This window comes from Balaenoptera ricei, chromosome 9 (assembly GCF_028023285.1).
Source record: "Balaenoptera ricei isolate mBalRic1 chromosome 9, mBalRic1.hap2, whole genome shotgun sequence".
NCBI lineage: Eukaryota > Metazoa > Chordata > Mammalia > Artiodactyla > Balaenopteridae > Balaenoptera > Balaenoptera ricei.
This window is the reverse complement of record NC_082647.1, coordinates 93,028,012-93,052,539: the sequence shown is the minus strand read 5'-3', so window position 1 is coordinate 93,052,539 and position 24,528 is coordinate 93,028,012. Positions and strand designations below refer to the sequence as shown.

The window sequence follows — 24,528 nt, the reverse complement described above, 5'->3', positions numbered from 1 at the left end:
TGGGTGTATATCCAGAGAAAACTATAATTCAAAAAGACACATGCACCCCAGCGTTCATTGCCACACTATTTACAATAGCCAAGACATGGAAGCAACCAAAATGTCCATTCACAGATGGATGGATAAAGAAGATGTGGTATATATATATGAGGGAATATTACTCAGCCATAAGAAAGAATGAAATAATACTATTTGCAGCTACATGGATGGACCTGGAGATGATCATACTCAGTGAAGTAAGTCAGACAGAGAAAGACAAATATCATATGATATCAATTATAGGTAGAATCTAAAAACTGATACTACTGAACTAATTTACAAAACAGAAACAGATTTACAGACTTAGAAAACAAATTTATGGTGACCAAAGGGGAAAGGGGCGGGGGAGGGATAAAGTAGGAGGTTGGGATTAACATATACACACCAACATATATGAAATAGATCATCAACAATGACCTACTGTGTACTACAGGGGACTCTATTCAATATTCTGTAATAATCTATATGGGAAAAGACTCTGAAAAAGCATGGATATATGTATATATGAATCACTGTGCTGTACAAGTAACACAACATTGTAAATCAAGTATACTCCAATGTAAAATAAATTAATAAATAAAATGGACAAAAGATTTGCATTGTCACTTCATCTAAGATGATATATAGATGGCAAATAAGCACATCCAAAGATGCTCAACTTCATTAATGGCAAAATGCAAATTAAAACTACAATGAGATACCACTACACATCTAACTAATATGGCTAAAATGTAAAAAAAAAAAAAAAAACAAAAACAACAACAACTGAAAATAACTGGCAAGGACATGGAGCAACTGGAACTCTCACATATTTTTGTTGGAAATGTAAAGAGGAACAGCCACTTTAGAAAACAGTTTGGTGGTTTCTCAAAAAGTTAAACATTTAGTTACCATATAACTCAGCACTCCCACTCTGAGGTATCTACACAAGTGAAATAAAAACTTATGTTCACAAAAACCTGAGTGTGAATTTTTTTTTTAATTGAAGTATAGTTGACTTAGAATGTTACATTAGTTTCAGATGTACAACATAGTGATTCTATATTTTTATAGATTACAAACCATACAAAGTTATTATAATATTACTGACTATATTCCCTGTTGACTGTAAATTTTTATTGTAGCTTTATTTTTATTCACCAAAAACTGGAAACAACCCAAATGTCCATTGACTAGTGACTAGGTAAACACACTGTGCTGCAGTGGAATAGTACTCAGCTATGAAATGGAAAAATCTACTTATACACCCAAGAACACGAGTGAATCTCAGATGCTAAGTGAAATAAGTCAGCTTCAACAAGTCACATACAGTATGATTCATTTTATTTATCATTCTCCAAGTGACAAAACTAAAGGGACAGAAAACTGATAAGTGGTTTCCAGGGGTTGGGGGTTTAAAGAAGCTTGACCCCAGTGGAGAATGAGAGAATTAGGGGAGCTTATGGAAGTGTTCTGCATCTTGACTATGGTAGTGATTATATCATTGTATAGGGTTTTCAAAACTGGTAAAATTGTACATGACGCTGGTGAATTTTACTATATGTAAATTATACCTCAATTTAAAAATGTGAAAAATTAATAGTGCTGATAAACTGTGTTTACAGCTGGTGCGAAGAAGGTTTTTTAAACTGGTTACACCTTTTGCAAATAATGTTTCCACCACTAATTTGCTTAGTAACTTCCCTCCCTCCCTAAGATAAATCTCAGCCCAATGAAACTGATAATGAATGCTGAATTCCCAGAGTCAGCTGAATCTCAAAGAGGTTTTCCTTTTAATCTTTGGAAGGCATCTTTAATCTCTAAGCTTTTCTGGAATCGTGTTCTTCATCGCAGAAATACATCCCTGTCTGAAGTGGCAAAGAGCGAAAATAAGGGATGAGAATAATCAATCATCACATACCTATTTCATGGGAGAAATGGTGGAAACGGTTAATAGCCGCCTCTCGCCAAAGGTGGAAGAAGTGGAAATGAGCCACTCAGAGGATGCCCTTGGACTCCAGCTGAATTCACACCTCTGCGGTACCCAAACAAGCTCTTCTCCATTATCCCTTCCTCTGTCTAAGCTGTCCATGGGCAAGACTCAGGCATCAGATTAATCCACTTCTAGACTGGGAGGCCCCACAAGTGATGTGCAACTGTATCCCCATCAATATGTCCCCAGGGAGCAAAGTCCCTTTTTAATAATTCTGGCTGTTTACAAAGAAAATGAATTTGTGGAAGCAAAGCTCTTATGTCTAGAGTCATCCAGTTTTGCTGTTACCGTATCTCATCAAGGCTATCCAGAGACAAAACACTTTCCTCTCATATCTCTGTCTCCATTGAGGACCCATTAGCCAGCTGCCCTATCCATCCTTTCTTCTCCCCTTTAAAAATAAGTTATTCACTTCTGATCACAAATACAGAGAAGCAGCAAAAGCTATGCCTGTAACCCCTTGGCTGCATGTCTTCCCCGCCTGGCACCTCTATAAAGACCTTGGTACCACACCAGGCTCTGTCCCCGCAAGCATTTCCCTACATTCTAACAGCTGCCAAGGATGGTATATGACCACGTGGGAAGTTTCAAACAGATGCCCCATTCACAATGCAGGGTTCCCCTCCAATGATGGCTTTCCAGCTCACTTTTGCAAATACTAAAACTGAAGTAACCAGTTGTTCCTACCACTGATTTTCTAAAACTCGCTCATGAACAAGTCGGTCATAGACAAATTATGCCTACACAGATCTTAGAAATGTTTAAAGTAGCTTCTTAAAGAAAGATTTTTCTTAATCAGGAGCAATGACCAAGGCCTCTTCTGTGTCCCCAGCCTTCTACGCCCCAGGCTGCGTGTGGCCCCTGGATGGCTGCCCTTGGGTGCCCACATCCCAGGGTGGCGCTGGACGAAGGGCAGACCAGGCATGAGGAATAAACTGTCTTTACTGCGCTCAGACCAGGAGTCCCTGGGTCTGGAGGATCTCTGTGGACCAGCTGGTTTTCTTCTGCACATTCTTTTCAGCCTGTTTCTGTAGCCTCGTGAGCTGTTCTCTCTTCCAGTAAAGAATCTTGGTCTTCTTCCTCTTCTCCTCCAGGGGGGCTGTCACCTCCGTACTCCCAGCCAACCTCCTGATCCTGGCACCCCAGGTGGACAAACTTTCACGAAGCCTCCGGACACACAGCCGCGAGGGCAGCAGGAACAACCGTCTGCTTTTCCTTGTCACGGGTCGCGGGGTCCCATCCAACACCGCAGGCAGCCAGGGCAGCCTGGCCTTGCTTGGCCTCGTGGGCGGCGTGCCTCCTCCATCCGCCAAGGGATGCGACTGTGGCTGGACGAGGTAGGGGCCAGGCGACCGGTTGGTCACGCGCTTGCAGAGGAAGGCCAGGTACTTTAACTTGTTCCTGAGAAATAGCCATTAAGGATGTTCATGCCCACTCAGCACGTGACTACTACCTTCCCGCCCAGAGTACCACCTGCTTGGCCATGATGGGTGCCTGGTAGCCCAGGAGATGGCCTCAGCCATCAAGCACCAGACCTGCCCTACTGCCATCTTCAGCAGAAACCTGGGGAAAACTTTTCATTGAACAAATGTTTATTGAGCACCTACTATTTATGTTACACAGATCTATGCACTGAAAATACACCTGTGAAGAAAGCAATATTCCTGTCTTCCTGGACCTTACTTTCAGAGTGGAAGAGACAGAAAATCAATATACAAATAGGTAACAGTAACAAATCTGATATGAATCAGTACAATTCAGAAAAGTAAGGTAAGGCAAGGAGATGGAGAGAAATTTGGGTTCTATCTGAGATAAGGTGGTCAGAGAAGGCTTCTGTGATGAGGTGACACTGAGCAGGGACTTGAACGCTGCGGAGCAAGTCATGTGGGCAAAAATGGAACCAGAGCAAAGGGAGGGCTTGGCATATTGGAGGCATGGTAAATAGGGTTGGGAGGTGGAAGAGAGGAAGTGTGGGTCAAACAGGGCTTCACTGAGGAATTTGAATTTTATTCTGAGTGTGATGGAGACCACTGGATGGTCTCAAGCAGGGGAATGACATTTTAAAAGGCCAGTGTGGCTGCTATGTGTGGAATGGATTGCAGGTGGAATCAAGAAAACCAGTCAGGAGGCTACTGTGGTTCTCAGGCAACAGATGATGTGGCTTGGACTAGGGGGTAGTGATGGAGCTGGGGAGAAGGGGCTGATTTCTGGATCGATTTTGAAGACAGATTAGATTGGACCTACTGACAGGCTGGATATTGGGTGTGAGGGAAAGAGAATAGCCAAGGAGGACCCAAGGTTTTCTTTTACATTTAGTCATTGGAAAAAGTGCTGAGCTTTATGCAGGCATGTGCTAGGCACCGGAGATGTAAAGATGAACAAGACACAAGGAGCTCACAGTGTACTACTTCAGATTTCTAGACTTTGAGGGGCAAGTACAGAGTGCTGTGAGGTGGGTACGGAGAGAATAGATTGTTCTGTATTTCGGACTCGGGGGAGGTTTTGGTTTTAGTTTGAGTGTGAAGGGAAAATAAGAGTTCACTGGATGCAGAAAGTAGGAAAGAGTATTCAAGAAGGTGGGATCAGCAAGAGCTCAGTGGGTTGTGGGAATGGTTAAGGGGTGCCTGGGCTAGTGATAGAAGAGGGGGCTGGAAAAGCAGGTTGGGTACCTGGGAACCCTAGGTACCAGCTAAGGAGTGAGAACTTCATCCTGAAGACAGTGGGAAGGGTTTTAAGCAGGAGAGTGATAAGGGTGATCCTTCCTCTTTATCTAACGGGTGAGTTAACTCACTGATGCTTGAACTAAAACTTGTTAAATGTGTGTTGCTTCAGTCTGAGTATCATGTTGTTTTAGATTTCCTTTATCAAGAAATGAAATTTCTTTTTATCCTATTGGTATTGGCAAGCAGAAGCACTACTGCCCTTAGGATGGATAAATACTATTAGTCTTGCAGTTAATGTTTATTGAACATCATGGACTTCCCTGGTGGTGCAGTGGTTAAGAATCTGCCTGCCAATGCAGGGGACATGGGTTTGAGCCCTGGTCCGGGAAGACCCCACATGCCGCGGAGCAACTAAGCCTGTGCGCCACAACTACTGAGCCTGTGCGCCACAACTACTGAGCCCTCGTGCCACAACTACTGAAGCCCGCACACCTAGAGCCCGTGCTCCACAACAAGAGAAGCCAGCGCAATGAGAAGCCCGCGCACCGCAACGAAGAGTAGCCCCCGCTCGCTGCAACTAGAGGAAGCCCACGCTCAGCAACGAAGACCCAACGCAGCCAAAAATAAATAAATTTATTTTTTAAAAAAATTTATTGAGCATATGCTCTGTGCCAGGCACCGTGTTAATTGCTGTGAATTCAGCATGAACAAGGATGATGTCCCTGACCTTGAAGAGCTTGTTATATGAGGTAGATATAGAAGGAGTGGTTTCAGATGTGATGTATCATCAAAAGAAAAGTTTAAAACAGTAAAGGATGCTACAGAAGCATTTAATGGAGAGCTAACCTCATTTAGGGGTTCAGGGAAGCCTCCCTGACAAAATGGTCTTCAAGTGAACACTAGATTGATTATAGTTTTATTATTAGCAGCAACGTCATCCCCTATTTCCTTGATAATTAGCCTTTCTCTCTCAAGTGGTTGCTTCTCTTCTGCTTACCTACCTTGGAAAAACGAAAAAAACGAATCTCTCCCTTTTATACACCCCAAACTCAACTTTTCATTGTTTTCCAGGGTCAGCCACGCAATCTTGACTTCCCTGCATTCATACTTCCACACACTCATTCATTTGTTCAAGTTCTGTGCTATGTGCCCGGGGTATGTGAGGGGACTCCAAATAGACTGTCCCAGGATGTCAGGAGTAGAGTGACAGGAGAAGAGGTGATGGCAGGCTTCTTCATTTGTTGGCGTGTGAAGGACTGTGGAGTCCATTCTGCAGGTATCGGAGAACCACTGGAGGGTTTGAGCCTGCCTTTGTCATGTCAGTATTCATGAACACTGGAGGTGAGAAAGAGATCTAGAGTCGAGGCAGTGCAGAGAGTTAAATCCTAGCTTTACTACGAACCAGCTCTGTGGCTCTGGGCAAAGTACTCGACTTCTCTGAGCCTACGTGATATAATAACTACCTCAGATATCTGTTATGAAAATTAAAATTACCCAAACTTTTGTAAAAGCTAAACGAGCATCTATCCCAGTTTTTGGCACATAGTAAGCACTTGTAAATAATAATGACAATGGTAAAAAACAGCTAACATTCGCTGGGCACTTACTATTGTGCTAAATGTTGCGTGTGCATTCTGTCATTCAAATTTCACAGAAAACCTCTGATGTAGATACTGGCATTATCTCCATGATGCAGATGAGGAAACTGAGGCTCAGAGAGGCTAACTGGCCTGTCCAGGGATTATCCCCTTCCACCCTTTTAGCCTTTTTGTTACTTTTATTTAAAGTTCCCATGAGGAGCAAAAAGGAGAAGTGAGTTTTATCACTTGTTTCCCATATATCCTGCAGAAGATGCTGGGAGTAGAGCTATAGCCCCGGAGCAGGATGAACAAATACAGATCCTGGTAGATCCGCCTCCTGGATAATCCACCTGAGAAGGAACCAGAGCCCACGAGGCATGCATCCAGGCGGTGAGTTTGCCTGACCTTAAACAGGACAGTTCTGACTGGGTTCTGAAAAAGACTGCCTATGATTTTTTTCCTCCTGCAAACAAAGTCCCTGTTTTTCCTAGAAACAAACCAATGAGTATCAATTTCTGCAGCATTTTGGTCTCATATATAATGGCCGATTTCCAGCAGGTTTAATTTCATGTGAGCAAAAAATAAGGCTCTTTGTTGGAGTCGCTTCTTCAGAAATAAAATTAAACTGAAAAGAAATACTAGAAACTCCATTTGACTATCACTGCGGATGACGCTTTATCAGGGCCTCAGATTTTTACGGGTCTGTGCACAAGCAGAAAACTCCTCATGTGTCAGGAACCCCTGCAGAGAGCGCTAGCGCAGCGGCTGGATGGGCTGCAGACAGGCAGGGGAGCCAGAGGCCGGCTCGGGAGAGGATGTGGGCAGCTGAGTGCAGAGGGGTCGGTGGTGAGTTGCCGGCAGGGATGCAGACTCGGAGCTGAGGACCAAGCTTGTGCAGCAGCCCCCTTCTGTTCAATACACACTTGCCGCCGAGGGAGGAGATGCTTCTTGGGCTGTGAGCACAGCGGTAGCCTAAACACTCGGCCCCCTGTCGCTTCACAGGAGTAGACCCTTCAGCTCCACTGTCACCGCCTCAGGCGGGCCTCTCTCACCACCTTGTCCAAAGTGCTCATTTTCTATTTCAGCTCCTTTGTTTCTTTCACAACAGTTACCTCAATCTCTGTATCTCTCTTCCTCGAATACAAATCCTATGAGACAGAGACTGTGATCTGTCTTGTCCACTGTTGTAACTTCAGTTTCTAACACAGTGCTGGGCACATACTAAGTGTTCAATAAACAGCAATTGAATGAAGGATGAGTATCAGCTGGAGAGCACTCATTCCCTTCTCTTGAAAGTGGAACCGCAGCCAACCCTCATAATTTAGAGAAATGTGGCGAGACCTGGTATACTTGAAATAAATGTATATGTATCAGTATATGTATCTATGTCTGCATAGGTGACATCACTTGATGTCATACAGCTCAGTTACATTTTATCGTATTACTGTCTTCCTAAATGAAAAAAAAAATGTAAAGATATTACACACTCTGTACAATTTGTAGGAAAAAAATTTGTATGAAGTGCTAAAACCTTGCTGCTCAAATTGTCCCAGGACCAGCAGCACCGGCGTCACCTGCGAGCCCACTGAGAACACAGACTCTCAGGCCTCAACCCCAGGCCCAAGGAATCAGAATCTGCATTTTAACGAGCTCCCCAGTTTGAGAAACGGTGCTCCAAAATATTCACAATGTAGTTGGTGAGATCATTTTGGGAACTGCAGGGGGCACTTTCCTGAAGTTGAGAAAAGAAATAACAGTGGTGACCAGTGTGCTCAAGTGAATGATAGTTCCAGAAAGAATAAGAAATTCTATGCCTCCCAGGTTGACTTTTGTTTCTGAATGCTCAAGAGAGACTGCTGGTTAAGTCAGTGGTGTTTTAACCAAGCGTAAGCCATGCCGTGTTACTGGCATAGTTAACACCAGGGAACCATTTAGTGTTTCATTCAGGACAGGACAGTAACCGTTCCTTGTCTACCTCAGGTATGACTGGAGAGAGGGTATCTGAAGGATGTGTTGATAGATAGTGCTTTTTAATTTTTACAAACGATTTGAGTTGATGTTTAATATTCACTAATAGGACTTCTTAAAAAGTCAGTAAGTTAGCTGGCTGTTGTTATTAAGAACTTGGAGCCTGTTTATCTAGTCAACACATTCCTGAGATCCTCAGCCGTTCAGAAACCACCACTCAGTACCTGGCTCCCGTCTTTTTCTGGCAACTACCTGAGGGAAGAATTAAACCGGTGACAGGCTCTTCCCTGAAAAGCTGTTACAAAAAACCTCCATTCCCTAAATTGTAGATGTGATTAGTGATGGGAATAATAAGTGGTCTGACTTCTCACACTTGAATCAATCAATTAAATAAGCATTTGTTCAGTGCCCAAAGGTGCCAGCCTGGGGCCATGCTGGGAATCAAGACTCATAATACCAGATTCCTGCCTTCAGTGGGACTATGTGACTTTGGTTTATCCACAACAAATCTCTTCCTGGCCTGGTGAAAAACCGGGACTATTCTCTCTCTCTTTAATCAGTATACTCTGTGCCCTAGATCAATAGCAGGATCGATGGCAATGAGAAAGTCTTGTTCTTCTTCATCTGGACAATTAAACCTCCTTCCCAAAATGTCCTTAGTCACTGATCCTCGTCAGGGAGGGTAATGTTTCCTTTACTCTGAGCAGGCTATTTTTATTCTGTGGGCCTCCAGAGCAGAAAGAAAAATCATTTTCGAAGCTACCTCTTCTATTGAATGTGCCTGGCACATTGGTGCTAAACAGGCAATAAATCATAATAATTGGAAATAGTCGCCCATGGCATGATCTGATTGAGTCGTTTAAACAATCGCTTTGTGTTGACAAAGGGTAGGGTGATTATGCCAGAGGAATTCAAAGGTGCTTGAAACAAATGAACTGGAGAAATTGCTTGAAAAATTGAGTGTGCTCTTACGGGGCAGTAGGCTTCCCGCATTCCGGCTCAGCCTTGGAGGCTGTAGACCCTGGCGGATGAGTAATTAAGACTCTGCTAATTCTTCGGCCTTACCCTCGGTGGAGGGGACCCGACCGCGTAGCTGCCACCTGAGATTTGCTAAGTCCGCAGTTTTGAGAGATGGACCTCATAGCGACCTGCTAATACCGTTCCGCAGGTTGGGAGATTAATCCTTACATTAATGTGTGGGTAGAGTCATTTAGAGTACAGCTCCCAGCACACATGCCACCGTTCTAATATAGACATTAGACTTCAGCAGGTAAGTCATTATTCGTAATGATAATAAGCCGCGCCAATGGGCTGCTTTTGCCAGCGTATTCCCGAGACATCCCACTGGTGCTCTTGGGGCACCCGTCCAGGGCTTGTTGGGTGGCAGTTATTTTTGTATATATTTTCCAAAGGGGAAAGTGCCGGAGGGTAAGCGACTTCCTTTGGGTCACCTTGCAAGCAGGAAGGCGTTGGAGCACAATTCTAGGTCTTGCCCACTCTCTCCCCAGACCGCGGCGCAGGGAGGAGCAGAAAGGCGAGCTTGGCGCCCGGCCGCGGACCGGAGGATGAGCGCCCCCTGGTGGCCTGCTCCTCCTCGCAGCGATCGCGGACCCCGCCCGGCTCCGTCCTGGGGCGGGAAGAGGGGCGCTCCATGCTACGGCTTGCTCAACTTCCCCTGCGTGGGCAAGGTCACCCGCACGGGCTCAGAGGGCGGTCCCCACACTGGGAATGAGGGGAGGCTCCTCCGCCTGCACTCCAGGTAGAGCAGTGGGTCTCTCCCCCGCAGACACACCGGGGACCAATCCCCGGACTCTGGCGATGAGACTCAGAAGTGGGGTCTTTGTAAAGCGTGGCAGGCGATTCCAGTCTGCAGGCAGGGCGAACACCTGCTGCCTTGCTCTTGACCCCAAAAGTCAGGGTCATGGGGCCTTTGTTCAGGCTCCCAGTGGTCGAGGAATATGTTCCTTGGCTACGTTTACATGCTTTGATAAATGACCCAAAGAGTAACAAGAGGAGGGTTTCCCTGTGCTGATAAAATGGCAGCTGTTTCCTGCTCTGGCAAATGTTGTAGGCCCTGAGCCAATGGGGGCTGGCTGTTGCTTTTTAAGATGGTATTCTCTATAATGGCTTGGAGTCTAGTTGAATTTCACGAGTCTCTGGAGGGTTATAGCTGATCAAGAAGGCATGAACTCCACGGGGCTGTTGTAATGCAGGTTTTAGAAGTCTGGGCTGCGGAGTCAAACTGCTCTGGATCCAGTCTCCCGTCATCCTCCCTGATCAAGGCCAACCAGCACTCTCTAGCCTTGTCTTTCTTATTCGTAAAATGAGTGGAGCCGTGGTACCTAACCCCAGAGCTGTTACGAAGTCTGAGTGAGCTCAACCATGGCACCCGTTAGAATGCCAGACACATAGTCGATATGAAGTAAATGCAAAGTGAATTAAATGCTGTTGTTATTATTGGTTGACCACAAAGACCCTGTCCCTTGGAGACTGTCTGAAGGCCTGACTGGACTGAATCTCCTGGAGTTACTCTGAATGAGTCAGCTTTATCCATATCCAGAGTATTATAGCTGGTGATCCCTGGAGCTGCAAAATGCAGCTGACTGACAACTGCCAGACCCTCAAGACCCAGGACTCCATCAGTACATCAATGTAGACAATATGCAGGAATATACCAGCATCCCCTTAAACAAGCTGAGTAAAGCCTTTGAATCAGGCCAGGAGGGCACACACAACTCAGTGAAAAGAACACTATGCTTTGAAGTCAGAAGATGGGTTCAAGTACATTGTCCGTTGCTGACTAGCTGTATGACCTTGGGCAAACCTCTCTGGGCCTCAGTTTTCATAACTATTAAATGTTAACTGCTTTCCTTCTTAAAGTTCTTAAACTTCTTCTTAAAGTTGCCTTGTATGAAATAAAGACACTATATAAAGTGGGGTATATTATTTTTCTTACCTGTTTTACATGACAAGAACTTTTTAAAACAGTAAAATTTTTTGGCTACATTTTAGTCACGGAAATTGCTATAAAAGGCTTTGGATATCCCTAGGTGAGGTGGACGGACCCTATTGTTTCTGTGTGTGGCAGGTGCAGTCTGAGATGGGACACATCTGTGTGGAGAGTTTGTACTCTGGAGCTTTGTATCAGCCTTCTCTTAAAGAGAAAGTTGCACTGGGAACTTAAGTTTTAGAATCATTTGTTTTAGAAGTACAGATGCTCTCTTGACCTCTGGGGGTGGAAAGGATTGGTCCAAATCTCCATTTATATCCACTTGAAATAACCAGCAACCTGAATTAGGGTTCTGGATTCAGAGAGCCCTAGAGGATGGACCGTTAGCCCTTTCTTCTTTTTTAGCATCTAAGCTCGAATGAAGCAAGCGAGTCAAAGACGTTTTAACTGATGTGTGGCCACTGTCTTCACAGTCAACTTGTCACACAGCTGTTTTAGGAAAGAGTAAGGGCTAATCAGTCTTGCACTTTATTTTTGGCAATGCCCTTCCCTAGGACACAGGCATCCACATTTTACTGACAGGAAATAATTATAAACCTTAAGAGGTGTAAGTTTCAGTCTCAAAAACTTACGAACTGAGAAGTGATGCACTTTTGCTATAACTATTACTTTTACTAAGTTTGAATTTTTGCCACACTCTAACCTAAAGCAAATGCAAAAAGAAAAATAACAATGAATGAATCAAGCCAATTACTCAGGTATAAATCTCTCTTTCAAGTTCATTCTCTTTACTCTTTCATCTTCCAGGGGCAGTTTAATTAAAGGTAAATGGGAAAAAAAAAAAGGGTAATTTGTGTCATAACTTGTACTTCTATTATGAGGAGGTCATCTTTATTCCATTATTTTATGAGAAACATTCATTAAGATAATATTTCTCCTCCCAAAATTTACAGCACTATTAATGTTCCCTTTTCAGGATCCAGAGTTCCCAGGGCATTCTTTCTCTTAGTAACTAAGACTGACAACAACTATTTCTAAGTGGAAACATTGCTGCTTTAAGTAAGAGGTGTATGTGTGTCTATGTGCGTGTCTCTGTGCATAGGGTGAGTGTCTGTGTGTGTTTTGTGTGTCTGTCTGTGTGTGGATAGGGTGTGTATGTGTGTAGCGCGAGAGTAGAGACTTTTTCTCCCTCTCGAAACGTAGCCATGAGAAAGACAGACTGACTGCTGTCACTGACCTTCCAGGGACAGAATGACACAGTGAAAGAGTTGCCCACAGTGGCATTAGCATCTCCTCAGACTCCAGCTCCGCCTTTTGCTGAACTGTAGAAAACCGCTCAATCTTAATGCAGAGCTCTAGTACACCTTTTTATTCCTGTCTTCTTTTTTTTCACAGCAGTATAGAGGACTGGTTGGACGCCAATAGACTGAGAAATCTTTAATTAATTTCTCATTTGACAAATGTCTTTAGAGTGACTATTAGATGGTAGCACTCAGAATACATTGGTCAACAAGACAACGTCAGTGCCCTATGGAGCTAGCATACCGTTTGGCGGGTAGTATTTGGCAAATAGAGGTTCCCTCCGAGAAATGGAGTCCGAGAATCAATGGCAAAGTCAATTTGACATTCAAAAGACCTCAGCGCCATCGTTTGCTACAAGTGGGAATAAAGGTCAAGTGTGGATGGCAACTTAAGACTCAAGAGATTTCATTTGGGAAGCTTCCCTCACAAGCTTGAGGACGTATCTAAGGGGTGGAGACCTAGGTATGTGGGACAGCAACAGCCAGGTAAGGATCTTTGGTTGGGGGTCTGATATTCTTTAATTTCTTGATTCATTCATCCATTCATTCTACTACACAGAGTAGCCTATTCATATCCCTAAGCCAGAGCAATGTGCTCACCATTGGGAATGTGAAAATGAATTTAAAACATGTTCTTTCTGACCCTGTGGAGCTCACATTCTAATGAAGGGAGAAGGACCCCTAAAGAAAGAAGTACGCTACAATTTGTTAAGCACATTAATAGAGTTATATACTGACTGATGTGAAGACATGGAAAAATTCCTTAGAAATTTATTTTTGAGGGAAAGTACCTGAATAATGATGACATTTTCATGAGCCTTTTCAGTTCCAGTCAACAATTTTATGGTTATGCATATACATGGGTTAAGCTCGCTTTGCCTTCACCTGAGAGTGAAGATTCGTTTAATCAGAGCCCACCTCATTTACAACTATGTCCGAGTCTCTTAGTAACGAGCATGGATGTGGTGAAAGTGCTTTAATTTTAAAATTCATAAGCCTAGATGAATCAGAAACGATTTTACTTTTCAAGATAACTTGACCTTCCTGCTTTACCATTTCTTTGACCAACTTCCCTTAAGACAGACTGACTTGAGGTTTCTTCTTTCAAAGAAAAAAGCTGTAGTAGCGTCATGTGCTTATTTCTCAATCATGTTATGCTAACTTTAATATATGAAACAGTATGAGGGAAAAACTCAGTTGCTTTCTCGGCAGCTACATGGCTAGTTCACCCTTGTCTGCTGCACTTTTTTCTTTCTTTCCTTTTCTTTTGGCTTAAAATTTTTCCTAGTTGGAACCAGGGCTAGGTCAATATACAGTTTTTCTGTAATCAATGCATTCTGGCTTAACTCTGAAACAAGCTGGCTTTTCCTGTAATTGAAAACGTTTGGTGACTATGGCAACTCCCTTATTAGCCCCCAAGGTCTGGGAGTGCTCGGTTATTGACGAACAGATAGGCACCCTGTCTTCCCCTTGGTGGTTTGCTTTCAGACAAGGAGCAAACCTCTATAGGGATATTCAGGGTGCTTGCAGCCTCATCCCATGGAACTTAGCATCTAGATGGGAGATGTGATGTCTCTTCTCCATTCCCTAGTCCTTAGTTCTTCCCTGCCAGCAGCCCTCCCATGCCGAGTTCTAATATATGTCTTATGACCCTGGCTCTACTGAACACTCAGCAGCCTTGCACCCTTCTCATGAACATCAAGGTCAAAAACCAGATGGTCCCTGGTGTCCTGGACCTGGCAGCCTTGTATCTACAGAGCCCAGACGATGAGTCCACAGTTGAGAAACTGAGGAGCTAGGAACTTAACACCACATTCCCTGGGGCCAAAAAGGGCCAGAAGTAGGAATGTCTTCAGTATCAGGCCCAGTGAAGATGCTGCTGAGATGACCTGGGTCATCCACAGGTGAGGCTGTTACCCACTCAGTTTGAATTGCCTTCAGCATGGCTTCTGTGGGCTAAAGATCATGACCGCGGAAGAGAATAAGCTAAAACCTAAGTATCTGCCCAGAGCTCTGACAAGCTGAGCTACAGTCATGGGGCCACATAGGGAGCTGTTGCTTTTAATTAACTTCCTTTACCAAATAACTTATATGACAGATCTAAAAAGAACAAAGCTAGCTAGGGGCCACCTGCAGCAACCCTTATTTGCTGAGCAGAAAAAGAACTAAATCAAAAACTATAATTAAAAAAGACAAAGATTTTTAAATTAATTGTTATTAATAGAATTAAGCCATATTAAGTCTTGAGATGGTATCATAAATATGCTAATAAAATGTTCTTCCCAGATGAAAATGTAAATGGACTGAAAGATTTAAAAGTCACTTATTGCATGTGGGTTTATAACATTAAATATTAAATATATTAACTGTTAATGTAAAGTAGTTTAAGGACATTTTGCATCACTCGCTAAATAGCTAGGTAACTGCTTATCCATCTTTATATAATATATAGACCAAACCCCCATCAACAGGATGTAAAATTACAATACTGACTAGTCAGAGATTGGGCACTTTTTACCAAGAACCAAGGAATGAGGGTGGGTGTTATGTGCTCTGTGTGTATCGTCTTAATAGGAAAGGAAAGGAGATTGAGGCAGGATGATTTAGGTTATCCATAAATACATCCTCCAGTGAAAACTATTAAAATGGGGTTGGAGGGAGAAGAATCTTCTCTCCTAGATATCTTTCTAGCTCAGCTGTCTGGGCAGGCTCTGGCGTGGAACTGCCTGAGGAGAAGAAAATGAACGGGATTACCTCCTGGTGAGCCTGAAATTGCGCCAGCCTAGACCCTCCGCGGCAGCACGCTGCCTTTCAGGAGGCCGCTGAGCCTTCCTGGACTCTCTAATGATGACCTGCTGCCATCTTGACTCCCCCCCTTCTCTCCTCTGCCCGTCAGTCACTCAGGAGCCAAGCCTCAGGGTGGTCCTCCCTCGCCTTCCCTTAATCAGGTACCCAGCAGTTGCTTGTGTCTCTGCCTGCCTTTCCACTCCCGCCCTAGTTGAGGCCCTTGTTTCTGCTCATCTACAGCGCTGCGGTGGTTGTCACGTTGCCATTGCTGCCTTCACCTCCAGCCTCTTTTTTGCTATCCCACTGCTCTGATCGTCTCCATTTTCTGGCCTCCGTGGCACGGCCTGAGCCTAAATGGTAGGCCTTCCCTCCCTCCCACTGTGTCTCTGGCAGGCACCTTACACTCCAGTCAAATTGCTCTACGTGCCTTAACTCTCAAGTCCTCACTTCGATTGATTTTGCTTATGACTGGATCGCCCCCCTCCCTCGCTGCCTCCTAAACGCCTGCCTATCGCTCAAGGCTCAGCTCAAACGCCACCACATTCTTGAAGTCTTCTTTGATAACCTCACAGAGAAAGATGCACTTTGCTCATCTCTTCTGAGCATCTGTTGGCTGATATTTACGTACTGATAGACTTGTTTGGGTCACGCCTACTAGGGAACACGTGTGGTTCATTCATCTTTCTGTTCCTGTCAGTGCTAAGGTAAGTGCCTTGCACCAAAAACTTTGACTTGAGGAATGAATCAATTCAAGAGAGAGTCTTGCCCACGTGACATTTTGGAATGAAGGCTCTGACATTAAATGGGTAACCATGTGAATAATATTATGTCCTCACTGGCTTGTCTCCTATACGCAGAATATATTAAATTGGGGTACTGCTTTGCTTTTTGTAGGGATGGTATTTCAGGAAGAAAGCCTGGGTGGAGAACACAGTGACTCCCCCAGGAGACGCCTAGAAGTCCTTGCATATGTAGTTCCTGTTCTCACCCATGCATACATCTACATACGATTACTAAGAGGAAATGAATCAGTGACCCCCTGAAGGAGTCACTCTCTCTTCTTCCTCTTTGTTCTCTGATTACTAAAATATATTAGAGACACTTTGGATAACATATAAAAGTGTGTTATCTGAGCACTATTTCTTACTACTCAGAAAAAAATACTGTTAAAAATTTGAAGTTCTCTCCAGTTTTTTACTTCCTATGATGATACTTCTCCTCTCTACCCTCATATTTATGTAAACTGGATTTTCATTTCACGCTGATTTTGGGTCGGGGGAGTGGTTTGTCGTGGGTTCTCCATTCACCCAAGAATGGGTTGCAAACATACATAGTGTCATTGATATCTATTCTTAGCTAAAAGGCATTCTGAGGAATTTCCAGTGAATATAAAAAAAGCTGGGAAATTTTTTTAAATGGTTTCAAAATTAAATTTAATTTATTCTGGCTTCTTCCCCTCAAACTTATGATGTGCTGCCTTTATTTAAAGGACAAGACATGATGAGAAAGAGGCACTGTGGAATAAAAGACGCAACGGAATCTCATAATCACATCAATCTCATGATCACTCCCACCATCACCCGTCTGATCAGTAAAGTGCTTCTCCCGGGAATGGTCAGTGCAAACTGCCAACAGTGTGAAGATGAGGAAGGAGAGGAGCTTATATTTATCTTTGGCTCAGGACATGTAGGGCTAAGGCCCGTGGCTGAAGTTTTTTCCTTCTAGAAATTTCACTTAGTGCTCACACCTTGGCTGACACCCGTTATGCTGCTCAGCCATGCCTGCCTGACTGAATTCCTCTCTGAGCTGTTCTTCCACCATAAATCGTGGCGGGGGCTCTGTCCCTACTCCTGTAATCGCCTCTAGCCCGTAACTAATGGCTGCAGACAGAATTGCAACTCCATGATGTTTTAGTGGCTGGCAGTCAAGCCCCCAACAGCCTTTAACGCCTCCCCTCCACCCCGATCCTGGAGGCAGGGGGGCTGGGGATCTATCTGAACCTGATAAACAAAACCCATTAATTCCAAGGACGCTGCTTGCCAGACTGTGCCCAGTGACATCCTCTGTCAATATACCTGGCAGAGCAAAACTATCAATGCAATTCTTCTTTAAAAACATGGCAGGGATGGCTCAATGTTTTCTTCTTCAGTTCAAAAGGGGAAAATGAGAACTCCAAGTATTCAGGGTCTCACTGAACATGGATGTACTTCAGAATTTATATCTGTAATGTTCCACACATTTGTGGTCTTGGCAACGAGATACTAGCTCTAAGATCTTATGGTCTTTTCACCTCTGAAATATGCCAGTATTTCTCTCTTTAAATACCATTTTACAAATTGGGACTGATAATGAAGGCTGTCTGATACCTATGTAAAAGGCCAATAAATCTTTTACAATAGAGAAATTTCTTAAATCACCAGGTAGAAGTTGTCCAAATTTTACATTTCTCATCTTAAGATGCCTTAACTCTCTTTGCTAGCTATTTCATATTTATTAAATGCTACAGCTGTGTTTGTATAATACATTTTCATACTCAATTTTGTCCTTGAATAGTTTTTACCCTTAGCTATAAACCTATCGGGACCTTAGGGATCTTGTATTTAAATTGCCTGATGGTTTTGGACCAATGTTATTGACCAGTATTCTGATTCATTTAGTCTCTTTTTTCCACACCATAGGCTCTTCAAATTAAGCCAGTCTTGCTAAAAACAAGAGGGTGGCTATTTAAAGTGAAGACTGAATATGAATGAATATTCTCAGCTCAGTCAAGGTGCTCGCACAAAGACAAGACAGCTCTTTCTGGATGTGCCAGGGATGTCTGCTTTGGGTGGCACCTAAGTGACACAGGAGGGTTTTCCATCGGCTGCTGCTGTTCAGCTGGGAATATTACTGAATGAGTGAGGAGAAGGCAAGGAAATGGAAACGTTTGTTTCTACATTAGCTTTGTAACTTAGTGTGATCAGAATTCCTCGTGTCTTAGATTTCTGAGCTACAAAGTGGAGATGATTCTCCCGGAGGTCTGATCTGTCTTCATCTAATTTAAGGGATTCTCAGAGGCCTGCCTATTTGAAAACATCATCTCATAAAAACTTTCTTAATGAAACAGCACATATTTAGAGGCGAAGGCATAGTTACCAGGAAGAGTGATAACTAGTTACCATGGGCTCCACTGGTTCCCTCAAATATTACCAACTCAGCTGGTTCCCCAAATGGAAGCATTTCCACACTCAAGTCGACAGGAATGGGCCTCAAAATTCTGCTTTGCCGGGTGATAGATGCCTCTGAAGTCCGAAACAACAGCATCCTTGGTGATGGCCAGTCCCTACCTGGGACATCAGCCTGCTCTGGTTCTGTCACTGTTCAGTGTGCTATAGGTCCAGTGCTATAGGTCAGGTCTGCCATTGGCAAATGCAGCCCGCCCAACACTCATTCTCCAAGTGCCTGAAAAGCTCTTATCGCCCAGAACACTTTGGAAAAAAAGCCAGAGGAATGTCAGTGGTGTCCTGGGCTTGGGCCTCCCCTTGACTAATTGCTCTTCCCCAAAGAAATACAATACACAGACACAGGCAACTTCTGAGCTATCCAAGAAGGCCTACGATTTTTTAAACTGTCGAGGAAGTGTGTTACGAGATCGCATACAGCCCTCTGCTTCTCTGAGAAGTATTGTCAGTGCTGCTTAAAAACAAACTAAACAAAACAGAAGGGACAATAATAGTAAAACAAACTGTATGTACACATAAATACTATGCAACTGTATCCAGTTTTGAATGGAATCCTCTTGTGCTGCAGCAGGAGGGGTGGTCAGAGAACCTGTAGTTCAGCCATGTCACCAGGTCAGCAATGAGGTGTGGGAGCCCCAGAGAGCCAGGCCAGGGCCTGAGGGGTTTTGTGGGGTGTGTGGGGCAGCTCAGCCTTCCTGCCCAGCACTGACTCTCAGCTCCAGGCACTTTTTATTCCATCACACGGCTTCTGCCAGAGCTCATAAATGCTTGGCTACTGGAAAAGATACTTTAATATAAAGTTTACTCCATCAGCCAGGAGTAGCTCCCAAAACTGGGTCCATATGATTCCCTGACTTCATCTATGCTCCCGTGAGAATGCAGATACTCTGACCCAGTGGTTTTGCTTTTCAGAGTTATCCTGAGGAAATAATCAAAGATATATGGGAAGATATAGCTACAAAGATTGACACTTCCCTGTATTTTTTCCTCTCGGGTCTCCGGCCAGAGCAGAAGTTTGTGGCTCACTTCCCGCACACCCTGTCCTTTCCCTGCTTCAAAGTGGAAGCAGCCATTTTCTGGGGTGGGTGGATTGAGGAAAGATCAGATGGAGGAGAAGGGTGATGAGAAGTGGAGAAAGTGAGGAAAACATTTCCGCTGAAAATTGTTTACTCTTTGCTAGGAAACAGAGGTGACTGGATTTTGCTGCATTCCGTTCAGCGGTCCAAACTGAACTTCCACCTGCTGTGAGGTATTAAAGGCTTAGTTCTAGCTTTTTGAGTTCTCAAGCACGTTTGTCCTCCTGCGAGATCCGCCTCAGGATCAGCTGGATCCAATATACTATCTTTTATGAATTGAGTTTATTTTACACCTTCTCTTAAATATATATATATATATTTAACATGATATATATATTTAAACGGAGCAGTTTAGTATAAGCATAGACATTTTTTATGCTGCAGTTAGTGAAAATAATTTAATTCCCATAGTGCAATGCTAGACTGGAAGGGTAGGAATTCTTTCTTAAAAAAGTCTCCCGGGCTTCCCTGGTGGCGCAGTGGTTGAGAATCCGCCTGCCAATGCAGGGGACACGGGTTCGAGCCCTGGTCTGGGAAGATCCCACATGCCGCGGAGCAACTAAGCGGCCCGTGAGTCACAACTACTGAGCCTGCGCGTCTGGAGCCTGTGCTCCGCAACAAGAGAGGCCGCGATAGTGAGAGGCCCGCGCACCGCGATGAGGAGTGGCCCCCGCTCACCGCAACTGGAGAAAGCCCTCGCACAGAAACGAAGACCCAACACAGCCAAAAATAAATAAATAAATAAATAAATTTATAAAAAAAAAAAAGTCTCCCGCCCGCTCCACTTACTGTGACAGGCATCCTCCGCATCTCAGTGTGCGTATGTACTACGTCCTTATTATTTTTAAGTTCCTTCAGTCCTAGGAGTGCTTGTTTTGCCTTTTTTCCTAGTAGACCATAACCTCTCGGAGGGCAGGGCCTGACTGCTCTATATCCTTTCTAGTCATTCATTCATTCACTCATTCATTCAAACAGTGCTGCACAAGGCACCATTGTGTGTGAGGTGTGGCCCTGCTGAGCTAGAAGTTGTGGCTCTTGTCCTCAGGAGGCGAACAGTTCTCTCAGGGGCCAGCATGGGGCTCTGGGCTTGCTAACTGATGAAATAGATAATAACCTCACAAAATCTTTCATAAACAAGGTCAAAGAAAGGCACAAAGGATGCCATGCTCCTTGTGGCCCACTGTGCAATAACTAAATAACCTGGCAATGCGTTTCCACTTATATCACCTGTCAACGTGGTGAGGGCTGCTGCCACCACCTGAGGCTCCTGACAGATGGGAACGCTTTCCCCTTGTCAGTGAGCTTATCCGTGGGGAATGAGGATTGTATTCTATGAACATTTGTCTGTTTCCTTAGCGTGGCTGGCAGGACAATTGATATTCCCCTTTGCCACCGAACCTGAGCTACTGCCTCAAAGATGCCTTCGTGAAAAGAGGTGGGATACAAAGGAATGGAAATATTTAAACAATCACTGAAACATCACCAGACTCTGGAATTTCCTTTTCTACACTTGCAGTCCTACTTCCTTACTGCCCCAGTGGAACTCCAAAGCCACCCCGTTCCAAAATCAACCAAAGGCAAGAACCTTAACAGCAGCAACAAGAGAAGCAAAACAGAAAACTCTGTAGAGGGAGAACTGATACTAATACCAATCTTACTATAACGAGCACCTCCCTCCAACTGATGGCTCCTTTAAGAAACTTGGGGTTTCTCATCTAATTTCCCTGAGGGATGCACACTTCAGCGCAATTTACAAAAGAAAGCTCAGAAGAGGGTAAGTCCTCTGTGTTTTGAACTACTAAGCCTTAGAGATGCTGGTTCTCATAAGAGCCCAGTGTGGCATTGTCTTTTTTTTTTTTTTAAAACACATAAAATTGAGCCTCTTATTCATGTTAAGTGTGCACTACAGTAGTGTTACGTACGCATAACAGTCCTCTAGAACATTTTTCATTTTGCAAAACTGAAACCCTGTGCCTGTTGAACAATGCCCCCTTACTACTCCCAACCCCTGGCAACCACCATTCTACATTCTAAGACTTGACTACTTTAGTACCTCATATAAATGAAATCATGCAGTAGTCGTGTTTATGTGATTGACTAATTTCACTTAGCAAAATGTCCTCAAGTTTCATTCATGTTGTAGCATGTGTCAGAATTTCTTTCTTTGTTAAGACTGAATAATATTCCACTTCTTTATCCATCCATCCAATCATGGACATTTACGTTGCTTCCACATCTTTTTGGCTATTGTGAATAATGCTGCAGTGAACATGAATGCGCAAGTATCTCTTCAAGATCCTGTTTTCAGTTCTTTTGGATACATACCCAGAAGTAGGATTGCTGGATCATATGGTAGTTCTATTTTTAATTTTTTGAGGAATCTCCATGTAATTTTCCATAGTGGCTGCACCACTTCCCACCATCAGTGCACAATTGTTCTAATTTCTCTACATCCTTGCCAACACTTATTATTTTCTGTTTTTTTTAAATAGTGGCCATCAAACAGGTGTGAGGTGATATTTCATGACGGTTTTGATGTGCATTTCCTTGATCATTAGCGCTGTTGAGCAGCTCATCATATGCTTGTTGGCCATTTGTATATCTTTGTGGTCCAATCATAGCATAACCAGGGGTTTCTAGATACAGCTTCTATGTTCCCCAGGGCTTTGAGTATCGAAAGACTAGGATTTGGTTTCACCATATTTGACATCTGAAAGGCAATCAACATTTCACTTCCATGCAGAGTAAGCAGTGAGGTTTTTGGTGGGTTTTTTTTTTCATGGCCATTGCCTGATATTTCACTTTGAAAACAAGCTAAAGGTATTGATTGCTGTCTGCCCAGAGGTAATAAACTATTGGTAGAAATAATGGGAAAAGGCCAACTGAACAGATGTATTTCACTTGGAAGAGATAATTTTTCTCCCTCTTGGCATTTTATATGAAAAAAAAGAGAGACATTTTGAATATAAAAAGAGCTATTAAGAATTCCTGGGGGCTTCCCTGGTGGCACAGTGGTTAGGAATCCGCCTGCCAATGCAGGGCACACAGGTTCAAGCCCTGGTCCAGGAAGATCCCACATGCCACGGAACTAAGCCCATGTGCCACAACTACTGAGCCTGCACTCTAGAGCCTGCGAGCCACAACTACTAAGCCCATGTGCCACAACTACTGAAGCCCACAGGCCTAGAGCCCGTGCTCTGCCACAATAGAAGCCACTGCAATGAGAAGCCCGCGCACCACAATGAAGAGTAGCCCCCGTATGCCGCAACTAGAGGAAGCCCGGGCGCAGCAATGAAGACCCAATGCAGCCAAAAATAAATAAATAAATTAAAAAAAAAAAAAAAAAGAATTCCTGCTACTTATTTTCTGTTAGTGAATTTTCATAATGAATTACAAAATGATCCATTTCATTTTTTGAAGGCACTATGTTAAAAAGAGACAATCTTTCTCTAGGAAAACCCAGTATGTGACAGCAACTCCAAGTAGTCATATGAAAAATGATTGTGTCCATAAAGTTGGGATGAGGGACAGCAGCCACTGTGTCACTGCTCACCTGTCACAGGGTAAGCAGGGAAGTGACACAGAGACTGGAGCAGGCAACAAGGCAGATTCTATATTCTCACTCTGCTTTCCTGACCTTTCCTTCACCCCCAATTTTCTGTGCTCTTCCCTGGAGACCCCGTCTGCTGAAGATGCACAGCTCTGATGCAGTTGCTTGTTGTGAATCACTATTTAAATGTCCACACACATCTGAAAATTCCACATGGTTTTTTACCCCAGATTAGTTCACTCACATTAGTTCACTCACATTACTTTCAATACTAGTACTTGAAAGGAACTGAGCCACCATATAACCAAACCCTATCATTTGTACGGATGAGAAAACCGAGGCCCTGAGAAGTTAAGAAATTCTTGAAAGGTCACCCGGCTTGTCAACAGCATCATTTCTGAATTTTCCCATTTCTTTTTCCCGACAAAGGCTGTGCCATCTTCCCAAATACTTGGGGTCTTACCTGGGGATAATTTTTGAGTTCTCCCTAATTCTTATTCCCTTTACATCATCAGTCACCAAGCCTTAATGATTCTTCTTTCAAGACTCTTGGTATTGTCACTTCTCCTGTATTTCACTTCTGCTGTTTTCAGCACCTCATTGCCCATCCCTGAATTTCCTAAGTTAATGTAATAGCCTCCCTGTATGATTTCCCTCCTTATCTGAGCGACTGGTGATTCTCAACTCAGGCTGCTTGGTACACTCACCTGCGGCACGTTTTAAAAAAAAAAAAAGCAGCATACCTCCCATCACTCCTGGCATCATTCTGGTTTAATTGGTTTGGGGAGGAGCCTACGGGTATTTTTTAAATGCAACTTCCCCAGGTGATTCTAATGAGTAGATTGACCTAGGTCACGGCTACCTATTTGAGAGAAAACACCTTACAGAAACAATAAAACTTAGATTAACCAGAAATAATTACCTGGAACACTGGACTAGCCAGTTTTCCTCCATTCAACTCTTAACAGAAAGCAATACAAGAAAATAAGCAAATAGGCAGGAATTTATTAAAATACAAACAAACAACTACTTCTGATTTAGGTTGAGATGGTCAGTGGATATTTGGGCCATCCTCCTATGCCTTCTATCTCAACAAAAGCCTATGTAGAAATTTGCTCACCTCCTCTCACGAGCGCACCAAAATAACAACTAACTGCTGAACAACCATCCATAAAACAGACTGGAATCTACCAAAAAAGGTATTCTACGTCCAAAGACATAATGAAGAAACCCAATGAGAGACCATAGGAGGTGCGCACTCTCGATATAATCAAATCCCATACCCCCCAGGTGGGCGACCCGCAAACTGAAAAACAATTATATCGCAGAAGTTCTCCCACAGGAGTGAGAGCTCTGAGCCCCACGCCAGGCTCCCCAGCCTGGAGGCCTGGCCTCAGCATGAGGAGCCCCCAGAGCATTTG

At 43.7% G+C, this 24,528-nt stretch overlaps 1 protein-coding gene across 10 annotated transcripts in view; it reads right to left on the bottom strand.

Annotated features, from left to right (window-relative positions):
* The window catches only part of MAGI2 (membrane associated guanylate kinase, WW and PDZ domain containing 2), a 1,337,104-nt gene that overhangs the window by 21,816 nt on the left and 1,290,760 nt on the right, over window positions 1-24,528 (bottom strand). The window lies entirely within an intron of this gene.